General features: G+C 51.0%; 1 protein-coding gene and 1 long non-coding RNA gene across 2 annotated transcripts in view; both read left to right on the top strand.

Annotated features, from left to right (window-relative positions):
• LOC144132753 (uncharacterized) overlaps positions 1-25,862 on the top strand; it is a 344,373-nt gene that overhangs the window by 21,333 nt on the left and 297,178 nt on the right. The window lies entirely within an intron of this gene.
• Positions 12,871-15,536, top strand: LOC144132752 (uncharacterized). Its single transcript, XR_013314929.1, has 3 exons — positions 12,871-13,396; positions 13,515-13,642; positions 14,160-15,536. It is a non-coding gene; the product is annotated as an uncharacterized LOC144132752 (long non-coding RNA).

Raw genomic sequence — 25,862 nt, 5'->3', positions numbered from 1 at the left:
ATGGGGTGGAAGGGGGCCTGGTATGACGAGAAATTACATCTTCGTCACGTGAATAGGTGTGATGGTCATGTTACAGCGTCGTCAAGTGACTAGGTTTGATGGCACATTACATCGCTGTCACGTGACCTGGTACGACGTCACACACACATGATGGCATCACTAATAATACTAATTAGTCTTAGTGTTACCCAATTATATTAATTATCGTTAATTAAACATGTGACGTCATCGTCGTCGCCTGACTCATGGGGTTGTGACGTCCCATTGCGCCGTTTCTTGCGGACACTTTTTTGCGGATATGACCTTGAAAGTGAGCCATCTAATGCTTTCGCATTAATAAAAGAAGCCGCTCGCTTCTACACAGACATGAATACAACGTGCCTCTGATGGTGTTCTACAGTCGTAGCTTGTTATGTGTTTTCGAAGGAAGGATTGAAAAGAGCATTCTCGCTATGCCGGATAGAGCTAGAAAATCGAAATACACTGCGTCTGCATAACCGTCGCATTGGAAAGTATATCGACGACCATTTTTTTTATATTCGGTAACTATTCTAGTAAAGATAGGTTCGTTCTTCTTGGTCGTGGTGAGGTTTCGTATAACTCGTATACCGGGCTCCACCACCGGGTGCCCCACCGTCCGAGACGAGACGGTATAACAGACGAGATCCGGCAAAACTTGACTGAAGGAAGGAAAACTGAAACTTTATACAGGAATTCACATATTTACAACAGAATAAACGGCAAGCATGATTACATGGAACTGGCTAAGGGAAAATCTTCCCTCCTTGGCATCGCCAAAGATGCAAGGGATCTAAATCTAGCTCAGAACGCCTTTTCCCGGCTCCGGACCTGGTTTTAAAGACCTAGGAGACTGGCCCACCCCTTGCATCACCCAATCACAAACAACTAACACCTGATTGGTTCAAAAACTGTATGGCACGCCTTCCCGCTTCGGCAAGGTTCAAAACCCTTTCCCTAAAATGCCCAACACGAAAAGAACATCAAAATAGCTATACGAACATGGCATTCCGGGAATAGACACTCGAAATGATTGGCCCACCAGGTTTAGGTGGCACGCCCCATGCCTTCACAGTATTGCTCACACTCTCGCCCCCAGAAGAAAAAGCAAAAACAACCTCCCATTGTGCCCGCAGGCGCAATCGTTTTCCTTTGACTCTCGTCCGGCCCGCAGCTGTTCCGCACTTAGTCCTGTCATCGGACCACAGCGGGGCGCCTCTCGTGCGCATACGCGGCTTAGCTTGCCGCTGTTACGGACGAGGCGCGACAACATTCCGGGCGGGTTCAAGCGACTGGGAGTCGTCTCTCGACAGATGCTTCAAGGAGGCGCCGGCGTGTCCGCGGTGCCACTAATGCACGCGGCGGCGTCAACGAGGGATCCGCATCTGTTGTTTACGGGGGTTAAAATGGACGTCCGCCGCCCGGGACAATTCCCCGAAACCGACGTCCCCATTAGCTCACGGCACGGGACCCCCCCGCGAGACGCAACGACAGTGTGTCGGGTGTCGGCAAGGGCGGCGGGCCGCGGCGCCGCGAGCCATCGGCGGTGGACGCGGCTGTGTTTGTTTAAGGCGAGCAGCTAAATGCTCCCGCCTCGGAAAGAGACCCCGTTTTCCCGTAATGAAACCTTCTGCGCGAGGGCAGCGTCGGCCTTTCGGTCCCCGCGCAGCGTTGTGCAGCGCAGGTGCCTGACCTTCGAAGCCGAGTGGGCCCCCATTAGGGCTGTTCATCACTGCCGCAGAGACAGCAGGAACCATAATGTGCCGGAAGTGGCGAGAGTGTGTTGGGGACGCGTCCTGGCAGCCCACGGACTGGGCGCGTGATCGACCTCACAGTGATTCAACGCAGCTGCCCATTCGATCCCTTCACACGCCCCCCCTAAGATTCTACCAGGGGCCCAAATGGCACCTTGTAGAATTATAACACAACGAGGGATCCCTTTTCGCCTATAAAATCGCTCTGAGGGCGACCTAAGTAGTGGGATACTACTGCAAACACATCGCAACGCTGCAAACAAATTGCGACACTGCAAACAAATTGCGACACTGCAAACACATTGTGACACTGCAAACACACTGTGACACTGCAAACACATTGCGACACTGCAAACAAATTGCGACACTGCAAACACATTGTGACACTGCAAACCACATTGCGACACTGCAAACACCCAAACGAGCGGATTACACCGCAGTTCCAGTTACTGCCACAGCACACGTCACTGGGTTTGCTCTTTGGTACACATGTCCTCTCTTCCTTGCCCCCCGGCGTGATCATTGCTGTCTGCCTCCCAGCTGTCGTTCGGCAACCTAGACAGCGCGTCAGCGTTACCGTGAGCGCTCCCTTTCCTGTGTTTTATTGACACATTATATCTCTGTAGGGCAAGTGCCCAACGCGTCAGCTTCGCTCCCTGAGGCGTGGTGAGAGTAAGAAAGGAGAGGGGGTTGTGGTCAGACACCACAGTAACCTGAGCGCCGAACAACCAGAGGTCGAACTTCCCCAGCCCCCAGATGACTGCAAACGCCTCTCTTTCTATGGTTGACCATCGAGCCTGCGTTGGAGAAAATCTGCAACTCGCGAACGCAATTGGCCGCTCGGAGCCATCCGCGGCACACTGGGAGAGACAGGCTCCCGCCGCAACCGCTGAGGCGTCCGTGTACAGCCAAAACGGCTTGCCAGCATCGGGCGTCCCGAGAGCCGCAGCTTCACAGAGTGCCGCCTTGAGTCGCTGAAACGCACTTTCAGCTTCCGCGGGCCACGGAATTTTGTTAGGAATCCTTTTCCCCCGTTAGCTCTGTCAGCGGCGCTGCCACCTCCGCATAGTTGGGCACATAGCCCCGGTAATAACCGCACAGCCCGAGCACGCTACGGAGCTCTTTCTTCGTTTTCGGTGCCCTCAGTCCCTAATGGCTTTCAATTTTTCGGGATCGGGTGCGTGATTTCCCGAGCCCACTATGTGTCCCAAGTAACGGATTGACCCTTTCGCCACCTGACACTTTTCCAGCTTAACTTTCAGGTTCGCCCTCTCTAACGCTGCGAAGACGGCGTGCAAGTGTCGTATGTGGTCAGGCAACGCCTCGCTGAACACGGCGATGTCGTCTAAGTACGCACACGCGTAGGCAGAATGCGGGAGTAAAAGCTCGTTCATGGCTCTTTGAAACGTCTGGGCCGCGTTTTTCAGCCCAAACGGCATTACCGTCCACGCAAACTGCCCCCGATGACAGACAAAAGCGGTGAGTAGCTGAGCCGACTGTGCCAGGGGCACCTGCCAATACCCTCTTCTAAGGTCGAGGAGCGTAATGTACTTAGCCCTTCCTACGCTCAGAATGAGCTCCTGCTGCAACGACATCGGGTAGGCATCTGCCACTGTCCCCGCATTGAGCTTTCTAAAGTCCACACACATTCTCATCGACCCGTCCTTTTTGGGGACACAGACCACGGGATGGGCGTGGGGGCTTTCGCAGGGAAAAATCAGACCCATCTCAAGTAGCTCATCTACTTGCTTGCCCACTTCGCCTTTTAGGCTTGCGGGTATTCGATAAGGGTAACCTGACCTCGGTGTGAAGCCCTCCTCTAAAACGATCCTGTGTTCTCCTATTTTCGCTACTCCCGGCTTGTCGTCGAATAGGCCTCGGTGTTCGGTGAACACTTTGCGAATGAGGCCGCCTTCCTCCGCCTTCAGATGGGCCGTCATGTCCTTGGGGAGGACCGATACTGTAGCCCGCGTTGACACCGATCGAGGCACGTACTCTACTTCGCCAAACGCCCTGTCCTCATCAAATATCACCCCAACTGTCATTACGCGCTTCTGATACGGCCGTAGTTTGCTGGCGTGTACTAATTTTCGGGCACCTCCTGGCATCTGCACGAAGTACGAGTGTTCGCGATACTTTCCGTCAACGCTGCCCGGCCCTTTCCACTGCGGGAACATTTTTCCAGGACGTTGCTCGTCAAACACCAGCACACTGTCTCCTATCTGAAAAGTTTTGTCCTTCGCCCGCCTGTTGTACTGGGTCGCGTACGCGTTCTGCTGCTTCGAGCTCACTAATTGTGCCACCTCCGCTGCATGCTCTAGGCGCCTCTTCAGCTCCCGCATATACTGTGATGGGGACGGCCCCAGCATAGCTGGTACACTTATCTGTCCCGCCCAGCTGCGCTTTAAAACCACCAGCGGACCGGTTGGTTCTCGCCCGTACATCATCTGGAACGGGGCGACGCCCGTCGTGTCATGTGGTACCTCGCGGTACGCCCATAACAAGAAGGGCACAAACTTGTCCCATTCCTTTCCTTCCTCCTGGATGATATGATACAGCATGTTCTTAAATGTCCGGTTCCAACGTTCGACCGCGCCGTTACTTTCGGGGTGCCCCGGCGTTGAAAACCTTGGCGAGCAGCCTAGCCTCTTCAGAAACTCTTGTGTGAGTTCGGCCGTAAAGTTTGTCCCGCAGTCTGAGGCGACTACTTCCGGAATTCCCGTCCGGCTGAACACCGTCAGGAGCGCGTCACAGGTGGCCTTCGCACTGAGGGAGCGCAAGCACACCACCTCAGGCCATCGTGTGCACAAATCGATGATGCACAACGCGTACCTGTGACCCCTTCCTGAGGGTGGATCCAATGGACCTATAACGTCGACGTTGACCTGTTCGAACGGGTATCGAGGCCTCGTTAGCGGTTCTATCGGCACTCTGTCCGTCTGGCGGCGATCCGCCCTTGTCTGACACCCATGGCAGCTGTTACAGTATGCCCTTACATCCCCTTCAATACCTGGCCAATAAAACGTGTACTTGATTCGCGCCTTAGTTTTCCTGAATCCAAGGTGACCGCCCCAGTTTGATTCATGGGCTAACCTAAGTACTTCTTGACGTCGGGATTTAGGGAGCACCAGCTGCATTACTGGTTGCCCAAGCAAGTTTTCCTTATGGTAGAGGAGACCGTCTACTTCAGTTATGCCACGTTTCCCAGCCCTGGCGTTTTTCCACACTTCTTGCAATGTGGCGTCATTGCGCTGCTCCTCCCTGAAAACCGCCGAAGCGCTGCTTTCCTCGGTTACACTACAAGCTGTGTCTTCGGCGATTAGTGCGCCGCTCTCGCTTGCCCTGCCGACCACCGCGTGCACTTCCGCGTGGGGAGTTACGCCCTCCTTGACTGGTTTCTCTTCTAGCGGCCCGTGTAACTTGTCCCGTTCCACCCCCACGTGGTCTGCCACCTGACCGTCGTTCGCCTTTACTAGCCCCTTCATATCACACTCCTCCCTCAGTGACTCCCATGCTTCCTCCGAAAGCAAACAGTCCGTTCTCGACGCTAGCTTGTCGGTCAGAGCGCATACCACTGGCACCGCTTCTTTAATCTCGGAGAAAATGCCTGCCCCGCGGTTTAACATCAGGGGCACAACTGCAAGCTTAGCCCGTACCTTTTCACCAAAGGCTGACACCAATTCGATGGACCCATGTGGCTCCACCAGTCCCGGGGGTACTATGCTCTCCCGCACAACCGTGATTTCTGCGCCTGTGTCCAGAATTGCATTAATTTGCCTATTCTGACAAGACAGAGTTATCGGTCTTAGTTCGCTTTGTGCGGCCGCTCGTGCCTGTGTCGCCACCCGTGCAGTAAGGCTTTCCCCTTTCGCGTTAAGCGCTTTCGTGGGTGTTCGTCCCGAGCCATGCGGGCATTCGGCCCTCCTGTGACCCATCGACCCACACGAAAAGCACCCTTTATACTTCTGCTTCGTGTCCGGCCTTTGTATTCCTGTCGCCTCCCGTTTGGGTTGGTACGTATCTCGCTTTCCGTCTCGACCATTTGAGCTCTCCCCCTTTTTCTGCTCGTGCTTTTTCACTGCGCTGTTCTTTCCCTGCGCTTCCTCGAACGTCTGCAGTAATGCCGCCAACGTTGGCGCTTTCTTCCATCCCTCACCCTCCTGCAAAGTTACGTATCGAAGGGCGTCCTCAGACAGGGTGCTCTTTAGTTGGTCCGCCACTAACAACTCAACAATTCCCTCCAACGTTTTCAACCCCCTTTCCTCCACATAGAAATTGAGATAACTCTGCAGGCGAGTCGCAAACGCCCTCCAGCTCTCATTAGGCAGTTTTTTCGATGTTATGAACCTTCTGCGATATTCTCCCGCTGAGAGCTTAAGCTCTTCTAGCACCACTTTCTTCAGGACTTCGTACTCCTTATGCTGCGAAGGTGTCAAGCGCGTCGACAAGAACCGCACCTTATCCACTATTAGCGGAAATACAATTTGGCCCCACTGTTCCTTCGGGACCGCGTAGGCCTCCAGGGTGTGCTCAATCGACTCGAACCAGACAGGCACTTCTGCCTCTGCCGGGAACTTCGGGAGCACTCCCGACAACCATTTCGAGTACCGACAGAACTCCGCTCGCGAGTCGCTTCTCTCCAACGCCGTGGCGTTCTGCTCCAGGCTTACTCCTTTGTTGCTTGCTTGGAATTTTGCAAGTTCAAGCTGGACCTCGAGAGCTCGACGGTGCTCCTCAGCAGCTCTGGCCTCTTCTTTTTTCATTTCCAGAGCCATCTTGCTAATCTGAGCGTCGGACACAGACGAACTGTCCTCCGAAACAACCGTTTCCTCTCCCTCACTCATCGTGCTCGCTTTCCGCCTGTCCGGGTTTAAGTGTGCGAACCGGGTGTTCATGCACTCCCAGACCGCCTATCCAGACAGCAATGCCCCCGCCAAGGTGAAAGGCAAAGAGGACTCACCCACTGATGAGATGCACCTCGCTGGCGTCCGACTTTCGTCGCTGTCGCTGTCTCTCTGTCGCCGCCCGCTTCCCCACGCAGCTTCTCCCGACCGGCTACCGCCTTGCGCTGCTGGTCCACCCTTGGAGTCTCCGCTGCTGGTTCCCTTGGAAGCTGCCGATTCCTGCCTTCAGCTCTTGCTCCTCCTCAGCCGCCGATGCTTGGCCCGTTGCCGGAACGTCGTCTCTTCCTCCTTTGCTATCTCCTGATAACGAAAGGATCCTGCTCGACTGCGCCAGTAAAGATAGGTTCGTTCTTCTTGGTCGTGGTGAGGTTTCGTATAACTCGTATACCGGGCTCCACCACCGGGTGCCCCACCGTCCGAGACGAGACGGTATAACAGACGAGATCCGGCAAAACTTGACTGAAGGAAGGAAAACTGAAACTTTATACAGGAATTCACATATTTACAACAGAATAAACGGCAAGCATGATTACATGGAACTGGCTAAGGGAAAATCTTCCCTCCTTGGCATCGCCAAAGATGCAAGGGATCTAAATCTAGCTCAGAACGCCTTTTCCCGGCTCCGGACCTGGTTTTAAAGACCTAGGAGACTGGCCCACCCCTTGCATCACCCAATCACAAACAACTAACACCTGATTGGTTCAAAAACTGTATGGCACGCCTTCCCGCTTCGGCAAGGTTCAAAACCCTTTCCCTAAAATGCCCAACACGAAAAGAACATCAAAATAGCTATACGAACATGGAATTCCGGGAATAGACACTCGAAATGATTGGCCCACCAGGTTTAGGTGGCACGCCCCATGCCTTCACAGTATTGCTCACACTCTCGCCCCCAGAAGAAAAAGCAAAAACAACCTCCCATTGTGCCCGCAGGCGCAATCGTTTTCCTTTGACTCTCGTCCGGCCCGCAGCTGTTCCGCACTTAGTCCTGTCATCGGACCACAGCGGGGCGCCTCTCGTGCGCATACGCGGCTTAGCTTGCCGCTGTTACGGACGAGGCGCGACAACATTCCGGGCGGGTTCAAGCGACTGGGAGTCGTCTCTCGACAGATGCTTCAAGGAGGCGCCGGCGTGTCCGCGGTGCCACTAATGCACGCGGCGGCGTCAACGAGGGATCCGCATCTGTTGTTTACGGGGGTTAAAATGGACGTCCGCCGCCCGGGACAATTCCCCGAAACCGACGTCCCCATTAGCTCACGGCACGGGACCCCCCCGCGAGACGCAACGACAGTGTGTCGGGTGTCGGCAAGGGCGGCGGGCCGCGGCGCCGCGAGCCATCGGCGGTGGACGCGGCTGTGTTTGTTTAAGGCGAGCAGCTAAATGCTCCCGCCTCGGAAAGAGACCCCGTTTTCCCGTAATGAAACCTTCTGCGCGAGGGCAGCGTCGGCCTTTCGGTCCCCGCGCAGCGTTGTGCAGCGCAGGTGCCTGACCTTCGAAGCCGAGTGGGCCCCCATTAGGGCTGTTCATCACTGCCGCAGAGACAGCAGGAACCATAATGTGCCGGAAGTGGCGAGAGTGTGTTGGGGACGCGTCCTGGCAGCCCACGGACTGGGCGCGTGATCGACCTCACAGTGATTCAACGCAGCTGCCCATTCGATCCCTTCACAATTCTCAAGCCTGAAAAGAGTATGGTCAATACCTCCCCCTCCTCCCAATTTCTGGCAGATGGTGTAGAAGGGCTGTGTTTGTCAATTGCCGGTTCGTGCGTTAATGACCGAGAGGCTTCCAATACGTATACACGAAGCAGATTACCAAATATCGACACATATAAAGTACTTACCGACGTACTGGTGGTAACCGCGTATGGGACACCCCTGCCCGCAGGCCATATACTCTCTGATGGTTCATCCCAGATTATAAGCTTCTTCTATTGCGTGCACATCAATAGTGTCTGTATACACCTTATTAAATAATATCATTATCATTTTGGCTTTCCTGTCTCACAGGATTCTCAAAATTTTTAACTGAAAAACTTCTTAATCGCGTCTTGCTTTGTTTTTCGTTTGTTTTCTGAGGTCGAGCAGCCGACCTCAACCTCACAATTTGAGATTGAGGTGAGGTTGAGTGAGGTCAGCAGTAGCCTCAGGAAAAGTGAGGTGAGGGCGTCTAAGGAGACCTCAACCTCAATTGATTCAACTGATGAGGTTGAGGTTAAGTGAGGTCCGCAAATCATTTTTGAGGTTAAGGTGAGGCCCAGATTTTTGAGGTCAAATGCCCACCTCTACTAGTGAGTCTACCTCGCGTCATTGATTCGGACTGGCGACCTACGTTAGGTGTGTTAACGCTCGATATTTGATCGCTGGCTCAGCGTCGGCTGATTCTTTGCTTCTTGCAATATATGCGTACTTTTTATTTCTGTCACCTGTACATTTAAGACATCTTCGTCCTCCGGTTACGCCGCCTGCAAGACAGATGCTTCTGCCCGTGGTGTCCTGTGCCACCCACAGCCACCTTATAACCCCCGAGAACAATCTCTGGTGCCTTCGGCTGCATTTTACCTGCCTTGCCGAAAACACCGGCGGTGCTCACCGCATTACTCGTCCGCATGTCTGCGAATTTTTCATGCCGGCTAATCTCCATTTTCGATAAAGGTTCTCTCTCTCTCACGTCCCTCCCGATGTTAGGTGCCTCCAGCACCGCGGAAACAGGAGGGCTTTTTGAAAGCCTTCTTGGTACGTTGGCTCCCCGGGTAAACCACTTATCAACAGGAGCTCTGAAAGATGACTGCTCCAGGGCGGCCTGTCTCGCGGTTGAACTGGCTCCTCATTCCATGCAGGACCTCCTGCGGGGGGAAAGCTCTGTTTAGGCATGCAGGTTAGAGCTATCCTTGTTCGGTGATTCATGACAGACATTGGCCCGTCGTTAATTGCTCCGCCTGAGCCACTGATTTAAATGGCCGCCGCGGTGGCTCAGTGGTTATGGCGCTCGGCTACTGATCCAGAGTTCCCGGGTTCGAACCCGACCGCGGCGGCCGCCTTTCGATGGAGGCCAAACGCAAAGGCGCCCGTGTGCTGTGCGATGTCAGTGCACGTTAAAGATCCCCAGGTGGTGGAAATTATTCCGCAGCCCTCCACTACAGCACGTCTTTCCTCCTTTCTTCTTTCACGCCCACCTTCCTCCCTTCCCTTACGGCTCGGTTGGGAACTCCGCCGAGATGTGAGAAAGATGCTGCGGCATTTCCTTTGCTCAAAAACCAGTTTTCATTTTTACGTCACCCACATCATCACAGCGTACGCACGTAGGTGAGGTACGCACGCCTACACTGCGCCAAGCGATGCTGCCTTCGAAACCAACTGGTGTATGCGAATATTTCGAAGCGTGCGCGTCGCTTGTGCTTAGAAACATTTTTGTTGATGCTCGGAGTTTCTTCCTTTCTTCTTTCACTCCCTCCTTTATCCGTTTTCTTACGGTGCGGTTCAGGTGTCCAACGATATATGAGACAAATACTGCGCCATTTCCTTTCCCCCAAAACCAATTATTATTATTATTGATGCTCGGAGAGTAGTTCTACACTTTTTTAGTCTGTTCGCCAGACGGAATTAGTAGGCGGAGCGCTGCATCGGGTGCTTCTCCGCTCTATAGTAAGCGACAAGTAACAGCGCAGACTACGGCGGCTGAAAGTGCGAGGTGGGAGGAGGAACTAATCGTGCACAGTTCTCAACTTATGGGCCGATAAAGCATATCCGATTGCAAGTGCAAGATAGGACGACGTGATGCACGTGGTTAGGGCGCTCGACTACTGATCCGGAGTTCCCGGGTTCGAACCCGACCGCGGTGGCTGCGTTTTTATGGAGGAAAAACGCTAAGGCGCCCGTGTGCTGTGCGATGTCAGTGAACGTTAAAGATCCCCGGGTGGTCAAATTATTCCGGAGCCCTCCACTACGGCACCTCTCTCTTCCTTTCTTCTTTCACTCCCTCCTTTACCCTTTCCTTACGGCGCGATTCAGGTGTCCAAGGATATATGAGACAGATACTGCGCCATTTCCTTTCCCTAAAAACCAATTATTATTAATTATTATTATTACACGACGAACATTGTAATGTGCTTCCTATTTTCACCAAGCCGCTTCACTCAGGATATCTTGGAAATTAATGAACACTCTAGCTCTTTTGAATAAGCCAAATGCGATCCGAGAGCTCCGCCGCGAGCGCATGCACAGACGTTTTCCTCGAGCTCCAAACGAAATTCACGCTCACTCTGCTAAGCTAGAAAATTTTGCTTCTTATTTTAGAATTTATTCATGTGTGCGCATTCGGCATGATCGGAGTGGCTTTTGGCGTGGTATTTGCTGTTTTCGCCAGGTTCTGATCGACCTACAATATGAAAATTCAAATAATTTGGGAAATAACACTGCGCTACTTTGTGGAGATCCGAGCGTCGTTGGACCGGTGTTGAAACGACACACTTGTTGAAATTCGCGAAAATGAAAACAGAAAAAACCGTCGTGCGGGCTACTACCCAAGTCCGGACTTCTCCAAGCGCGGCACGGTGTGAACGCTGAAGGCGACTGGCGGCAGCTTTGTCTTTTTTTTTTTTATGCGCGAATTGATGCTCGGGACGTCGTCCAGGTGATAAGCATCTGAAAATGGGCGCCTGCGTTCAACTTACGACTCTCTTCTTTTTTAGCATTTATACTTTTTACGGCTAGGCTTCAAGAGTCTCGCCGGATACTGCCTCGCCAGTTTTTTTTTTTTTTCCCCTGCATGCTGGCAAAGAGTCTCTAGTCGACGCCATGCCTGCACAACGTGCCGGGCCCTCGCGGCAGACGATTTGCAATCGAAGGCAAGCAGAGTCTGATCATCCGGCTGATACAGCTCGGAGACAAGCTGCGTTACAGCGAAAATGTGTGGCGTACCACACAGAGACGGATGAATAACGAGAGCAGAGAGTGGAGAAGTGTCTACCCTGGCTTAACCAGCCGTAGCCGAGCTTATCGCTCACCTTACTGGGTTGAGCCAGGTTGAACCGCAGACAATTTTTTTGTTTTTTTTTCATTTCTACGTGGAGTAAATGCGGCTCAACATGGGCTTTACCTCTTCAGCCTTTCTCTTTGATTGAAGGGGGGGGGGGGGGGGGTGTTATAGCGATCGCCCTTCCGCTCTTCAAATTCGCCCCGCATTTGTTGGCGCCTGTTGTATACTGTCATTTGCCATAGCGCGAGCGAATAAAGGCGCAGGAAGGGGTGTCCCGGCCGACTTGTCTCATTTCTTGGCTCCACACGGGGGAGAGAGAGAGAGAGAGGAAAGGCCACCTCCTTCTGCTCCAAGATAAGAGCGAGCGTAAAGATAAGGCTTGCCCGATAACGCGTGTGTGCAAAATGCGGCCGCTGGGAAGCTCGCTAACGCCGGCATGCGCCAGCGTGCTGCGGCGAGCGAGCAAACCATCCCTCCGAGTCCTCTGTGGGGTGCATCGAAAGAGACTGCGGTGAAAGCGAAGAAGAGACTACCGCACCTCTCCCAGCAACCACCGGAGGCACGCGCCGGCGGGATGTTTGGTGCGCTGGCAGTGGCCATTCCACGTATACAGCAGTTACCTGTCTGTCTGTCTGAAGCCGGTTTTGGGGCAGGCTGCTCACCTGCCCACCGGGGGGTGGGTGGCCAACCTGCCCAGATATAATATATTAGGAGGTTCCTCGGGAAGAGCAACGCATGTGCCTGGGTCGCAACACAACTCAAGCCTCTCCGGTGGCAGCACCCGCCATCGCAGGGCCGTGGCGCATCGCTTGACCGCTGCACCACTGCGCCAGTATAGTGGTAGGAAGACTCCCTGCGATCCATGAATCGAGAGAATGACCAGTTCCGCATTTATGGTCATGAACCCGTTATCACTATCCGAACGACCGCCATCGTGAACACTGGATCTGAACACAGGAACCGAACTGCTAGCGCACCTAATTGCCCCATCATGAACTAATCACGCGCACAACCTGGGGCGCGATTACGGATCAGTCTCAATCGAAACTGTCTCAAAAAGTATATCATTTGCCTCTCTCCTATTGGTCGGCGGCCATTTTGATTTTTTTCGTCACTGACTGACGTCGTAAATGGCGCAGAAGTGGTGACGTTGGCCATCTAATTATGCGGGCAGATTGAGACGATTTTTTGAGACTGGAAAAAGTAGTATCAACACGTTTGAGACAGAAAATGGCGGCTGTTTACATCGTCGTATACGCGGGTGACCGCGCGAGCAACGGTGTCGGAGGGTGCATGAAGACGACTTTGACGCGCGGGAGAGTTATTTCGAGGAGACTGCGCAGTGTCTGTGCGACGAACTCGCCGTTGAACTGGGAAGTGCGCGGGTGAGTGCGCTGTCAGTGGAGCGGCAGGTGCTGTGCGCGCTGCGCTTCTTCGCCTCCGGTGGGTTTCAAGGCGCCGTTGGAAATGAAGAAAACGTCGGCGCAGCCCAACCGACTGTGAACAAGCCTTTGCGGCGGGCAGCGGAGACCAATGTCAACGTTGGGTCACAGAAGGGGGGTGTTCGCTTTCCGAGGAGACCCGAGGAGAAGGCGGCGGCGAAGGAGGGCGTCCTTTGCCTAAACGTTCGCCGCGGCAGCATCTCCGGCGTCGTCGGGTGTGTCGATTGGGCACTCATCACTATCAAGGAGTCTGGGAGCAGTGCTGCGAACGAGCCGCAAGCGGTTCTACGCTGCGGACGTAATAGTGAGTATACCTCGGCCACTGTTTTTGACCGCATGAGTTCAAGTGCTACAAGTGCATGAGCTACAAGTGCGGGCCTCGGCAGCGAGAGTGAGTACGGGCTGTGCTTGTTTTTTCTCAGATCTGTGGCGCGAACATGTGCATCCTGGCCGTGGACTCGCGCTGACCCGGATCCTTCCGCGACGCGTTTGTCTGGCGGCATTCCGAGGCGGAGGAAGGCCTGCTGGACGACGGTGATTTTTTTTCTGGGTAAGCAGTAAAATAGCCGTGTCACCCGTCGGGCGAACTCAGTCACATCTATTGAGCTCCAGCACTATGCATTTGGCCGGATCTGCTAAAGCTACAAGAATCAGTCTGGACAGTTACACAAATGCAGACACTTTACAGTATGATACAGTGTATTGCCACCCTTTCCTTTTGTTAAATATAATTGCAGCAAAAACACAGGACACATATTACATTGTTGAAATGCATAGCCTTTCCTGTTGAAGAAACCAAAGCAAAATGCACCTGACAGCGCTTGTGTTTTGTAGGCAATCATAGCGCATCATTTATATGAATATGGTGGTAAAAGACTGACCTTACAGTAGTGCTCACTTATACATCTAAATCCTGCATGTGTGTATGCTCTTGAATGTCATATTCAGCAAAGCCTGGATGTGGGCTACTTGGCGTGAGTCTTCTACTGTATAGCAGAGTGTCCTGTAATGCTGTTGAGATCACTGAGAAAGGACATGCTTAGCCGCATCATTTTTTTGTTATGCAGGAGACTATGTCTACCCACTGGAGCCATGGCTGCCTGCACCAGTTGCATGACATTACAGACCTGACTCAGCAGAAGGCCTGTACAACACGCCACATGCTTTCACACAATTTGTGGCTGAGCGCTGTATTGGTGTGCCGAAGAGCTGCTTCCGTTGCTTTCAAGGGCACCGGATGCACCAGTGCCAGTGGAAGTGGACAGTGCGCATCATCACCGCACGTGCTGCACTTCACAGCCTCTGTTTGGATGTGCCCATACCAGCAGAGGGTGCAGGCGACACTGCCTCTGACCCAGATAACAACGGGCCACCTCTAAATGGTGGCTGCCTCGTACAGACGGGATCCCTCCTCACCTGCCTCCTGAGAAGAGCATGCGGTGCTGTACTTTTGGCCTCTCTAGGACGACCCGTCTCCAGGGGAAGGCGTACCGAGGGATGGTGCAGCGGCAGTTGCGATGGAAAATCTAGCGTCCAGAGACGACTCACCATGCTGGCATAGAGAGTCATATCAGGCACTCTTCCCCTGTTGCCACTGTCATTTCCTTGTGTCATTGCACAACACACATCTGCAAGTGTGTGAGCAATTGTGTGATGTGGTTGTGCCCTTGGCCAACCTGTGTGCAGCGAGAAGCCAGCAGTGACAAACAAGTGCCCCCCACCGGCTGCCACTTCATTTTCAGTGTGTTTGCTAGTATATCTTCCAGTCCCTCAGCAGCGTGTTGCACAGTCTCTTCCTGAAGACGGAAAAGGTGTTGAAGCAGCTCGCCCAATTTCTGAAAAGCATCATTTTGAACTCTCTTTTGTCAATGCTTATGTCAGCCCACCTGCCCCTTCTCTGCTGTCTCCTTCCAGCTTGGTGGAGTGCCTGTGGTCATTACCTGTGTGACGAACATGCATGAACCAAACGTGTAGTGCTGGAATAAGGCATGAAATATTTATGATGCTTGTTGGAATCAAAAAGCTGTTTTTTATTGCATCATACATTCAGTAAGCGCGTTTATTTTTTTAGGCACAGCATTTGACACGAGTGTTTCTATTGCAGAAAAGGCAGTGTACATACAAGCATACTTTACCTTGATGTACAATTACCGTATGGCATTTCTGAGTGCAGTTAAGAAAAAAAATCTGAAAAATTGAGTTCAAAGTGCATGTTTTCTTTCATACAGAGGCTACCTGTACAATAAATATGGCATAGTACAGTGTACATGATGCATTTTCCGGACTACAAAACATTTTGGCACATATAAGTAGTGTAAATACCAAAGCTAAGCTTTTAGCGTAATGGTGTGTGGCTAGGGGTTTCGCTCTGTGCTAAAAGCTGTACCTACTGCAAGGAAACCGCTGTACAACAATGCATAATAAAGATTGTAAGGTGCAGTGGCTACTATGACTGCTGAATGACTAGAACATCTTCACTGATAGACAAAGATGTGTAAACATCACAGACACATCATCAAGGAGATGGTGTGTGATTAGAGGTTAGTTTACAATCACAAATCATGCAACACCGTTACTGGAAATGCTCTACAGCTCTAAGAATATACAGGCAGCTCCATTGTGGGAAATTTTGAGCACTCGGTTATTGCCCCATAACTGACACCTAGCTTGGTTTGCGTAACACAGGGCTATGAAGTCTTGTCCATGATGACACGAGACGGTGACAATGCCGAATGGCCGGACAAGCTCCTTGTGCTATCATATAATATGTGTGATAAGTGCAACTGCTTTCAAGCTACTTTTCGCCTAGGTATTTAATGTCCTAGTCATTTTCAACTGGCTGTTCCCTTTCAAACTGGAGTGGCCTGTATACAGGGTGTCTCAGATATGATGGACCGTAATTTAAAAAAAAAAAACAAGTGGTCTTCCAACCTGAAAGGAAGTGCATGTTAGAAGTTATGCAAAGTATTTAAAGCCCTTCAAACACTGCCCTCACCAAACCCAGTTATACCAACATCACTCCGCCTGCTGAGCAAAATACAATATTACACATCACTGCCCTGTCCTACCTACCTCACTGCCCTGGATCATATGCAATTCAAGCGCTGTGTACCAGCAAACATGAACAAACTTGCTCAACTTTCTGCCCAGTTGCAATTAGCCTCTATACAAGCAAACTACTTCTTTCTTGGTTGACCCTGGATCTACTACATGATCAGTAAATAACGTTAATGGAACAAGCTCGTTCTCTCCTCGGTGACAATAGCAAAGTTATCAAATCAAGTGCTTCCTTTCTCTCTAAACAATGTGGAGCATAAACATCACAATTTCTGCATCTTGCACAGGAAAAAAAAGAAACTACGGCAACAACTGAACATAAACCGAACGGAGCTACAAAAATACAAACGGAACATCAAGTGCTTAGCCCGATGTGGGCGGCAACACTTGGTTACGAGACAGAAGAGTGCTGCCACAGAGGCAGGCCGTGTCGGCTCTCATTTCCCGCACCGAGATTGCAAGCTATCAGCAGCTGCACCTGTCTGTCGGCAGTTGCTTCTATGTGATGATTCATGGTTTTCTGGTATTTTCTAAAGAAAATAAACAGAACCACACGTCACTCGGTGATCGATAGGCGCCGACCGAGAACACAGACTAAAGTTGTCTTCGTCGATTTTCGAGCCGAGCGCTGCTTGTAAGTTGATCTCGGCAGGCCCGTAGCATTCACTGCCTTCAATCAGATTTTTCTGCGCACTTAAGACATCCGCAAAGTACCTTGATTTTAGACGACACGCGAAAAAAACAGGAACTAGCCATGGAATCAGCTGTTTTCTTGCAGGCCGCCATGTTCACGTTATGCCACTGCCAGCGCGCCCTCATGGCAAGAGAAGTTAACCTGCAGCAAATTTAATTGCAAAACTGAGAATGCTTCTAATTTTCCCTCGTGTTGTTGAGATTGCAACACAGTTTACTACCAAAATAAAACATTACTTGTTTTCTTCATTGCGTTTTTGTTCATTTTCAGACTAACATGTTCACGCTATACCGCTGACAGCACACCTTCGCGGCAAAAAAAGTGACTGAACAGCAAACTTAATTGCAAAAATGAAAACACTGCTTCTTTTGCTTGGTGCTGTTGGGTTTGAAATACACTTTCTTAGCAAAATAAAACATTACTCGTTTTTATTCACTGCGTCTTTACTGCAAAACATTAATCTACGGTCCCTTGTCGTGCGAATAGTGGTTTCGGGGCGGAGCCCACCGCCTCCTTGCTCCGCATTGGCCGATTCGGCGGTCGGCATTTCTCGGTGTCGTCATTTTGACGTCACTGTCTCAATATTGAGACAGTTTTTTGAGACTGATCCGTAATCGCGCCCCTGGACACACTTCTTATTGTGTAAATAGTTTGTCTATATTACCTCTCCCCCTATCCTAGCTCTGTACCTGTCCCCTCACCTCTTTCATTTCATTTCTCCATTCTGCCTGCTGTCCTTTATTTCCGCTCAGGTGCTTCACTATCGATGGCAGATGCCGGGGCTAGCAAAAATCTTTTCCATCCTTTTTATTATTATTTTAATAAAAACCACTTACTACTACCTTCACTACTAGCGCACCTAATTTGCATTTGCCCTAACTGCACAAATCGAGCATCATTTTTTTTTTCGCCGAAGCGTCAAGTGACCCATGTCGAACTTATAGGTGTAATCGTGATAAATGGGTTATGAGGAAATGAAAAGCGCACTTACTGCCTTTCTTCTCGGTGGACACCCCCCGAACCGCGGGTCTTGGCGGAACTGGAAGAGGGAGTGGAGGAAGGATGGGAGAGAGAAAAAATCAATGTGGATTACCCAAGCTAATCCAGGATATATAATAATAATAATAATTGGTATTGGGGGGAAAGGAAATGGCGCAGTATCTGTCTCATATTTCGTTGGACACCTGAACCGCGCCGTAAGGGAAGGGTAAAGGAGGGAGTGAAAGAAGAAAGGAAGAGAGAGGTGCCGTAGTGGTGGGCTCCGGAATAATTTCGACCACCTGGGGATCTTTAACGTGCGCTGACATCGCACAGCACACGGGTGCCTTAGCGTTTTTCCTCCACAAAAACGCAGCGGCCGCGGTCGAGTTCGAGCCCGGGAACTCCGGATCAGTAGTCGAGCGCCCTAGCCACTGAGCCACCGCGGCAGGATATATAAAGCGAAAACGAGATTGAGGTCTTCACTGACCCACGGAGCCGGTTGTGCGCCTTCCTTTCGTGAAATTGAACAGTCTTTGCAAAGTTGTCAACGCCAATGAACTCTATGAACGCCGTCGGCTCACTTGTTTTGTTTGGATTTTGAGGAAAGGAAATGGCACAGCAACCGTCTCACATATCTCGGTGGACACCCGAACCGCGCCGTAAAGGAAGGGATAAAGATGGGAGGGAGAGAAAACTGAAATTTGAAAGTTGCTTTTTGAGCCCCGTCGCGGTGGCTCAGTGGTTAGGGCGCTCGACTACTGATCCGGAGTTCCCGGGTTCGAACCCGACCGCGGCGGCTGCGCTTTTATGGAGGAAAAACGCTAAGGCGCCCGTGTGCTGTGCGATCTCAGTGCACGTTAAAGATCCCCAGGTGGTCGAAATTATTCCGGAGCCCTCCACTACGGAACTTATTATCCTTTCTTCTTTAACTTCCTCCTTAACCTCTTCCCTTACGGCGCGGTTCAGGTGTCCAACGATATATGAGACAGATACTGCGCCATTTCCTTTCCCCCAAAACCAATTATTATTATTATTATTATTATTATTATTATTATTATTATTATTATTATTATTTTTGAGGAAAACCCACCACGGTGGCTCAGTGGTTAGGGCCGAGCGCCGTAACCATGCACTGAGCCACCGCAGCGGGTCCGCAAGATGTCAGTGCACGTTAAAGATCCCCAGGTGGTCGAAATTATTCCGGAGCCCTCCACTACGAGTACTACTTCCTTTCTTCTTTCACTCCCTCTATCCCTTCCCTTACGGCGCGGTTCAGGTGTCCAACGATATATGAGACAGATACTGCGCCATTTCCTTTCCCCCAAATCCAATTATTATTATTATCATTTTGAGGAAAAGCGCGGCGCTGCGCAGCGGCGGAACACCTGTGGCTCGGTGCTACTAGTGGCGCATGCGCAGTTGTGACTAGGGATCGAGGGAGAGAAATGCGCCGTGTGTCGTCACTGCTCCTCGCGCATGCGCAGGAGGGCTCTCCAAGGGTCACGCGAAACTGCTCAACCTGCGGACAGCAAAGCTTTCGCTTTAAAAAGGTTCTTTAGGAGATGGATTCATACGATGGATCATTGGCTCGCCGACCAGGCGTCACACGACGTCCCACTTCCGCTTCGTAAAGTCCCCGCCTGCGTGGCCTGTACCGCGAAAGTAGAAAGAAAGACCGCGCTCAGGCCTAATCCGCTGCAAAGGCCAAGGTCGCAGAAAGTGGCTGTAAACAGATTAAGCATGCGCGCGACCTTTCTCCATGCGCGGGCCGGCCAGCGGAACGGAAGTGGGACGTCGTGTGTGTGGCGCCCTGGATTAATTACGACTGCCTGGAGTTCCTTTAACGTGCGCTGTCGTCGGGCAGCGCACCGGGGTCTTTTCGAGTGTCGCCTTCATCTGAACGCGGCCGCCGCGGTCAGAATTTGATATCCTGCGCGTTCTCTGGCGCAGCCACGCAGCCACCGCGGCGGGTCGTGTCGCGTGTATTTGCCCTAATACGCAGCTGGTATACAGAGAAGTGTTGTGCACAGGAAGCAAAGCACCCAAAAGGATGCGGGACGGGTGCTGCGCTGTTGTCGGATAAAACTCAAGAATGAAGCAACAGATGCCCATCAAGCATGGAGGAAGGAAAGAAAAGAGGAGAGGCGGCTTGTCCGCCGTCTCAGCGCGCTTGCGCATGCGCAGCAGACAGTGCAACAGACGACGCCGTTGAACCCAACGTTACCACTGGCTCCGCCTGTGGCCAGACTCGCAATAGTCCTTGAGAAAGCGATCGACTTCCGGCACGCTTTCTGGCGCGCAGTTCGGATAGCGAGGGCCCCTCCCGAGTTTTCCTTCCTCATGGCCTCAAAAGAGATCCGCTTTCATTTCCTCCTCTATCCCTTCCCTAACGGCACGGTTCAGCTGTGCGATGTCAGTGCACGTTAAAGATCCCCAGGTGGTCGAAATTATTCCGGAGCCCTCCACTACGGCAGCTCTTTCTTCCTTTCTTCTTTTACTCCCTCTCTTATCCCTTCCTTTACGGCGCGGTTCAGGTGTCCGCCGATATGTGAGACAGATACTGCGCCATTTCCTTTCCCCCCAAAACCAATTATTAATTATTATTAGCCAGTGGTGTAGACTGATTTTCATAACTCAGCTAACCCTGCGGTTAAGCCGTGGTTGGTCCCCTTTCATCTGCCAACCTTTCACCTTAGAAGGTCCAAGGGGATCAACAATCGATGTCACGAGAATTATTCGACAGCTCTGGCTGGGGTGCCTCCTTTGAACGGCATTAACAGCTTTGTTCTTGTGTTGTATGCGACTGTAGCATTTTTCTGTAGCTTTTTTTTTTCAGAAGTTACGGTGCTTTTTTGTGTGTGCGTGGCTTGGCTGATTGTAAGGACGCAGGAGGAAGAGCGTGAGATTTACTTTTGGGGACATAACTTTGGCGGACTATAGTGCTTTTTTCGACGAATAAAGGTGAACAGATAATGCGAAAATGACTCTGCGTCAATTTCGCTTTTGTTTCGGGACGATGTTCGACTGAGATTCCCGAGAATGAAAGCTATGAAAGCATTTCACGGTTAAAGGTACACCGGGGGCAAGTTAAATCTGGCCTATGTCGATAGATAACCGCGTTCTAATCACGAAGAGACCACTCTCACGCGAAAACTGAGCTTTTAGATAGTTTGGTTTATGGGGGTTTAACGTCTCAAAGTGACTCAGACAATGAGGGATGCCGTAGCTACGGAAATTTCGACCACCTGGGGTTCTTTAACGTGCGCTGACGTCGCACAGCACAAGGGCCTCTAGAATTTTGCAGAAAATACTAAAAATGAAATGCATGTGTCTCCCTCATAGACCGATTTTGCCAGGCGTGCGTCGACAACGAACGTTTTTTGCGCTGATCCCAGAAGGTACGCTACTTCACCATAAACTTCAAAACGATGGCGAATATATTAACTGTGTAAAATACTTAAGCTCCGCCTTAAGGGTACGACGCGATATAGCTCATGGGTTAATGCCAGTGCATGCAGAATTGGTTATTCTCTACTTAATAATATTCATAGTTCCCAGGGAGCCCTCATACCACTCCTGGCGCAGTTTCCCAGCGGTTAAGCGGTGCTCAATTGCCATGCGATGGCAGATGTGCCGCCACTTGTGGGACTTGTGCGATCCAGGTTGCTCTCTCCAGCAACCTCTCGCGATCAGTCGTTCATTCAACTGCCACCTGCCACGGTGGGCAGTTTGTGATGACGCCACAAGGTCACGTGTCCTAGCTGGCCCACCGGCCTCCAAGGTTGCTTCTCTGGGGATTTTTCGTGGATTTTTGCGCTCATGGTCAACGACGCCTGATTTTCTGCGACCATCGCGTTAAAGAGGACTCCAGTTTCGGCGTCGATTTCACTTTGGTTTCAGGACGATGTTTGGCTGAGATTCTCGAGAGTGGGAGCTAAAAGCATTTCACGCGTAGAGGGCTGTTGGAAACGCCGTACCTGTCTTGTTGTTATTCAGGTTTTTCTGTGGTGTTTGCTTCGAAACGGTCATTTCGGTTGCCAGGGGCATGACGGGCGACTGTCCCATTACGCTTCGCATTCTTGGCGCGTTTCCGGGGGAGCTGGTAACGCGACGGAGGCGGCCGCTGTTTGGGCGTCCGGCCTCCATATTGCTTCTGAGTTGAAGCTGTTGGCGCTAACAGCATGCAGGTGCGATTGCAGTGTCACCGGGCCTCGAGTAACTGACCGCCCAAAATCGTTTAGTGAATCGCGCTTTCGAAATTCTGCCGCCGACTTCGTTGAGGGGCAGGGACAACCCGGAGACGCACGCGCTCACGATTCGGCAGACACATTGCTTGCAGCCGGACGCAACCATGATGTTTGGGCGCGAGAGCGCGCGCCCCGAACTGCCCCCTCTCAGCCACCCTCATTCATTCTTTCAGTGCGAAAGCACTGCATTCTCGGCGTAAGCCGTGGGATGAGTGGAGCCGCCTGACGGGTCGCGTTACTAAATTTGAAGCGGCTGCAAAAACTGTTGTGAAGAGATTTGGCAACGGCCATGCAGGTTGGGGATGTGATTGTGGCTTACCCTGACATGGTCCGTACCGAAATATGGCATGAACCACCATAAATTTGACCTTGAATTGACCTTGGCCGAAATCGACGAAAATTGAATGGTGGGTTCTTGGCGTAGTACGACACGTCCCTAACGTTGCCCGTGCTCAGAATTGGCATGGGCCACTCGAAATTTCACCTTGAAGTCACCTTAGCCGAAATCGACAAAAATTGAATGTTGGGTTCCTGAGGCAGCATGACACGTCCCCAATGTGTCCCATGCCCAAATATGGCATGGGCCACCCGAAATTTTCTTTTGAAATGACCTTGGCAGAATTTCACTGCCGGTGGGTATGGACGTGTTTGGGTGGAATACGGGCTTGACCTAGACTCAAAATAGAATTGGCCCTCCTGCAAATTGAGGTTGCAGGACGTCCAATTCCATTGCACCCCGAAAATTTCAAAATTGAGTTGACCGATGTTCCGTACCGACGTGGGACACCTCCGAAATAGGTTTGGCCCACCCCCGAAAATTTGAAAATTGAGTTGACCCACGTTCGGAACTGAGCTGAGGCACTCCCAAAATAAACTTGGCCCACGCCCAAAATTTTGGGCGGCCCACCGCGCTTTTTTCACACAGTATTTCGTGCTCAGCAACGCTAAAGTGCCAGCCATTTTTGTCTACGCGTCTTTCGCCCGTGAGCGATGAGTGAAGCCGTGAGGACTAGCTGAAATCGTAGCACACGCAGTTTTAAAGAGCTGCCTGCTGGCAACCCGATGTTCGCCTTGATAGCACGAGTCTTCGAAAGCCTGCACCAGGCGCGCCGGCCGGTTGCTTTGGCGGGCGCCTGACTTGCTGATAACAGTTCTCACGGAAAGTTCGCTTCGTGTTCTCGCTCCGATTCGTCGCGGTTCTCCGACGGCGTTCTCCTAATACCCCTGTTACAAGGGCGTTTTCAACGGCAGTTCAGTTGAGCGTCAGTTGAACTGAACGGCAGTTGGCGGTGTTACACGGCAACGCTAACTGCCGTCGAAATCTCAACGGCAGTCGAGTTTGACTGAGATCGGGGATATCAGTTGAACGGCCAACTGACAAGATGGCGACCAACGGGCCGAAAAACTTGCCCCCTTAATGGATTGTTATGGCTCAGTGTGCAGCGGCATAGGCAAAGCATGAAACTACAAAAACAATACAAATAAAACTCGAGATGCACTAAACAAACGCATAAAAATAAAACAAAACAACAGAGAGCTTTACTTAGTTAAAAATTCTGTCGCGTGATCACGTGACTGTCCGACTGCCGTGCGAAGTGTGAACCGTGTGAGCGGCGCAGTAGCAGTGGTAGCAGCACGTGGGCAGCAGCATGGAAGCCACCGTTTGGCAGCAGCGCAGCGTGGCCCCGTCGTGGCCAAGCGCTTCGTACGAACGGAAGCGATGACGAACCTTTTGATTGATTTAGGAAGATTACCTTCCCCAGCTGCGATCGCAGAAACATAATGCATCTTTATATGCTGAAATGACCGTGCGGTTCAATGAACTAATCGCCAGCACGTGCTACTGCGTAACAGTCAAGCAGGTGCGGCAGAAGATGGAGACTTTGAATCAGCAGTACAGGTGAGTGGCTGCGTGATTATAATTCAGCACGAACTTTGCTGCCTAAAAGCGTTTGTCACCCGGCTTGGACAGACAGGAAAATGCAGAATTACAATGTTTACTTGGCAGCTAGCAAGATCAGTGGCACTGTATTGCAGATTGCTATTGTGCGATTGCAATTTCAGCAGAGTAGCAGGCCAGATATTCATTTTTCAGGCCAACCTCTCTGCCTTTCTTATCAATGAACCCTCTCTCTCTCTCTCAGCTTGGCACAATACTATCTGCAGCTCTACTGTAACCTCTATCGCTTGCATTTCCACGGTACAGGAAGCTTTGTTGGTAGTACCGAGAGTGTTGATCAGAAGGAATAACTAGATTACACTCGGCTTGGAAGAGAGCGCCCACGCACAAAAATAAAACGTGTGGGTAAGTTGAGGGATGGAATTCCACAACAAATAAGTGCCAGACAATCTTAGGGGTCGTCGGAAATGGCTATTGAAACGGTGGAGTGTACCGAGAATGTGGGAAACAAAAGTGTTCATTTACTGGGTGATTCTCGACTTCAAATGAAACAATTTTCTGCATTTGTTTCGGCATTTGCTTGCTTTGAAAAAAGAAATATCTATTTTTAGTGGTGCACCAAGAGAGCCTCACAATTCCATACGTTGCGACTGAATACCTTTAATGGCAAGAAATGTTGTTGCCACAATTACAAAATTGCTGTTTATGCTTCTCTTTATGTACAGGAAGCGTGTGAGATGCTCAACTGGTTCTGGTGCCATCCAGTGGCCTTACTTCTATCGCCTGCACCGATTCTTGGGATCGTTGCCTTGCAATGATGCAAGCCTTTTGGAAGAAAGTTTCCAGGTGAGTCAGTTGAGATGCGTTCTCTGAAGTCAAGACTGGAATGTATGATTTTGAATCAAATGAACAGTTTGTCTTGCAAAATTGCAGCCATATAGTGCAGAATGTTACCTTGGCAGTAATAAATACATCATGCATGATGTCAAATCAGATCACTTTATTGCATACTTGAGTCTTATCGGTATAGTTGCCTTGGTGTATGACACCGCACCCTGTATGGTAGTAAGGTCAACAACAAAAATTGTCTGCAAAATATTAGCTAATTCAACAAGTACAGATAGCAAGAGTCCAAAAAAAGTCGGCCATTAATGATGTGCTGGTGAAGGTACAAGTTTCTAGAAGTACCATTTCCTTTATTCACGAATGTAAAATTCGGCCATGAAAAAAATTAAAAGCAAATGAAAGTTTGAAGCTCGGAACATAACAGTACAAGGAAGTGTACTGGGGTTACTTATGCAAATGTTCCTCTTTTGTTTAAGCTGGAGGTGGTGACTGAAATGTCAGCAGGTGCGGAAGTGGTAGCTTCTTCAGCAGAAGAGGCTGCAGACGCAACTGCACTGGGCACAGAGGAGGAGGTCCTTGGAAGTGGGATCCCATCGTCAGCATGCAGCAGATCAGACGGGCCTGCAGCAACAGTGCACTTCTCTAGGAGAGAAACGAAAAAAGAGCTCTGCATTTGACAGACTCATGAATGCTTACGAATCAGAGTCGAAAAGAGCAGCCCTACTCTCTCAAGAGGAGCTGAAAATTGCAAGGAAAGCAAACCGCTTGCAAAAAGAGGCTAATGACATCCAGAGAGAGATTCTTAAAAGTTATACCTAAATATTTCAATAATGAAGATGAATAAAATGTGAAAGTGTGAGCGAGTAAGACGAAAATCGCGAAAAAACACACGGACGCAAGAAAGACGAAGGACAAGCGCTTGTCCTTCGTTTTTCTTGCGTCCGTGTGTTTTTTCGCGCTTTTCGTCTTACAATGTACTACAAACTAGCCCGCACCCACACCTTACTGAGCGAGTCTTGTTTTCTTTTTTCGCTTCCAAAAGCAC

The sequence above is a fragment of the Amblyomma americanum genome, chromosome 5 (assembly GCF_052857255.1).
Source record: "Amblyomma americanum isolate KBUSLIRL-KWMA chromosome 5, ASM5285725v1, whole genome shotgun sequence".
Lineage (NCBI taxonomy): Eukaryota > Metazoa > Arthropoda > Arachnida > Ixodida > Ixodidae > Amblyomma > Amblyomma americanum.
Note: the sequence above shows the minus strand (reverse complement) of the source record. Positions and strands in the feature narration are given on the sequence as shown.